The sequence below is a fragment of the Ochotona princeps genome, chromosome X (genome assembly GCF_030435755.1).
Source record: "Ochotona princeps isolate mOchPri1 chromosome X, mOchPri1.hap1, whole genome shotgun sequence".
Classification (NCBI taxonomy): Eukaryota; Metazoa; Chordata; class Mammalia; order Lagomorpha; family Ochotonidae; genus Ochotona; species Ochotona princeps.
The window spans coordinates 55,105,050-55,107,772 of NC_080865.1; the positions used below are offsets into that span (position 1 = coordinate 55,105,050).

Genomic DNA, 2,723 nt, shown 5'->3' on the forward strand with positions numbered 1-2,723 from the left:
GTCAGATATACAAGAGGAGGACAGACAGAGAGCAAGATCTTCTGTCCGATGAGATGATTCACTCCCCCAAGTGACCTCAATGGCTGGTGCTACGCCGATCCGAAGCCAGGAGCCAGGAACTTCTTCCAGGTCTCCCACACGGCTATAGGGTCCCAAGGCTTTGATGATGATGATGATGATGATGATGATGATTAGCCAGCAGCAAATCTCACATTTATTGAGGCAGCATCGGCTTGGGGGGCGGGGGAAAGGGGTCGGGCCTCCCCAGGGTCCGTGGGGCCCTCCCTCTCCTGGCACTTGGCAGCTGCGGGTGCACGGCAGGCGCACGGCAGGCGCGGGTCAGCCGCTCCATAGCCAGCAGCCCTTCTCCTCCACCTCCTTGGTCACCATCAGCAGCAGCACCTCGCACAGGCCCCCGGCCAGCGAGGCTTCCAGAAAGGCCCTGACGCCATCCTCCAGGGCCTGGGGCGCCCGCAGCTTGGAGTCCAGGTTGTAGTAGATGCCGTCCACCTGGCGCAGCGCCACCCAGTGGCGCCAGCGCAGCGGCAGGGACAGCAACCCCAGAGAGACTGGCGAGGGCGGGTTCAGGATGAGGCCCAGCACATGGGGCAGGGCCAGCTGGGCCAGCAGCCGCCTCCTGTCCAACCACACCACGGCCAGGCCCAGGCCTTGCAGGGTGGCCATGATGATGTTGACGTCATAATTGCCAGTGTCCAGGAGGTCGTGGTGCGGGTTCAGCCGGGAGTCCGGGGCCAGCCTCTTGCAGATGTCGTCCGCTGCCTCCTGGCTGAAGAGCTGCTGCTTCAGGACATTGCTGAGCGGTGCACGGCGCAGAGCTCCAGGCGCTGGCGCTCCTGGTACGCGGCGAGCAAGCTCGGCTCAGCTCCCGGCGCCTGGTACATGCTGTCCTGGTGCTATGCCGATCCGAAGCCAGGAGCCAGGAGCTCTTCCGGGTCTCCAACACAGGTGCAGGGTCCCAAGCCTTTGGGCCGTCCTCCGCTGCTTTCCCAGGCCACAAGCAGGGAGCTGGATGGGAAGTGGAGCTGCCGGGATTAGAACCGGCATTCATATGGGATCCCGGCGTGTTCAAGGTGAGGACATCAGCCACTAGGCCACGCCGCCAGCTCATCAGTCAGACTTTTAAATATTTTTCCTTCAGCCATTTTCTTCTCCACTTTCAAGGTAAGTATGCCTCTCTGTAGCATGTATATATAGTCATTTAAATGAGTATGTCTTTATCATACGGAAGTAATGTTTATCAATATTATTTTTATTGATCACTTCATTGTTTTAAAATATCATGAAATATGAAGCAAGTACGGTCTTCTATTTTAGTTGTGGAATTTTTAATATGTGTCTTTAAATGCCACAAGTATTCATCTTACGTATTGCTGTTTCCATAGCAAATACACAATAAGTGTTTTGGAGAATGGAGGCTTTATGTTTTAATACGGTGACAAAATCACATGAAAAAGATTTAGTTACATATAAGGGAGGGTGTCCTGGCATTAAAAAATATAGTTAAATTAAGCTTATATATGTATCTCTTCAGGGCCAGTACTGTGGCTTAAACCACTGCTTACAACCCTGGCATCCCATGTGGACTCTGATTCAAATATTCAGCTGTTCAACTTCTGATACAGACCCATGCTAATGTGCCTGGGAGGGCAGAAGAGGAAGATCTGAATTCTTCAGTCCCTGTAAGCACATGGGAGACCCAGACAAACTTCTAGGTCCTGGGTTCAGACTGGCCTGGCTCCAGCCATTTTTGGAGTTAGACAAATCTCTCTACATCTCTGCCTGTATGTCAATATAATTCTGCCTTTCAAATAAATAATTTTTTAAATCTACAATATCCTAAATTATTAATAAATTTATCAAATCCACCCCTGTAATTCTATGTTAAATTTATCAGCTTCATGTCTTTAGTTCTTCAAGTCTGTGGGTGCATTTGTTTTTTTTTCCCAGAGTTACAATAACAAAGTAATCAAACTTAGTGTATTAAAATAACAGAAGTTTATTTTCTCACAGTTTTAGAAGTTAGACATTCATAACTTGTATTATTCTACCCTCTTAGAAGACTCTGGTGGTGAGTGCCTCCTCATTTCTTTCAGTGTCTACTGATAGCTAACAATTTTGTTGTCACTAGGTCTGTGGTAGTATAACTGCAATCTGCCATCATTGTTATCCTGTATTTTCTCTGTCTGTGTTGATTTTCCCTAACAAATTCATACTCATTACATTATGGCTTCTGTGGTTTTAACGACATCATCTTCACTAATAACATTTTCAAAGACCCTATGTCCAAATAAAGTCACATTCTCATGTTCTAGGGTTGGCACAAAGTTATAGGGGAACCTATAATGTTAGATTATATAATGTTGGATTATTGTTGAGAGACAGATGAAACTACAGACTTCTCAATGCATATATTGAAGTTCCAATTCTTTTGTTCAATGTATGCTGTTTATGCAATAAATATACTTTTATATGGTTCTGGAATCAATGATTGTTTTTAAAATCAGAGGTAATGAGAGCTTATAATAAATTGAAATCTTTCATTTGCATGCAGAGCAAGTTATGTTTGTTCCCATAGAAGCTACTGTGAACAAAATTAACTCCACATGAATTATGCTTCAAACAAAAATTTCACTTTTAGTCATTTAGCCTCTAGTTGAAAAGGTCAGGGATTGGATATTTAAAGATTCTATTTCACATTTCAC

General features: G+C 45.9%; 1 pseudogene; it reads right to left on the reverse strand.

Annotated features, from left to right (window-relative positions):
• Nucleotides 1-339: 339 nt before the first annotated feature.
• LOC101518339 (josephin-2-like) lies at nucleotides 340-902 on the reverse strand (annotated as a pseudogene).
• Between the last annotated feature and the right edge of the window lie 1,821 nt (nucleotides 903-2,723).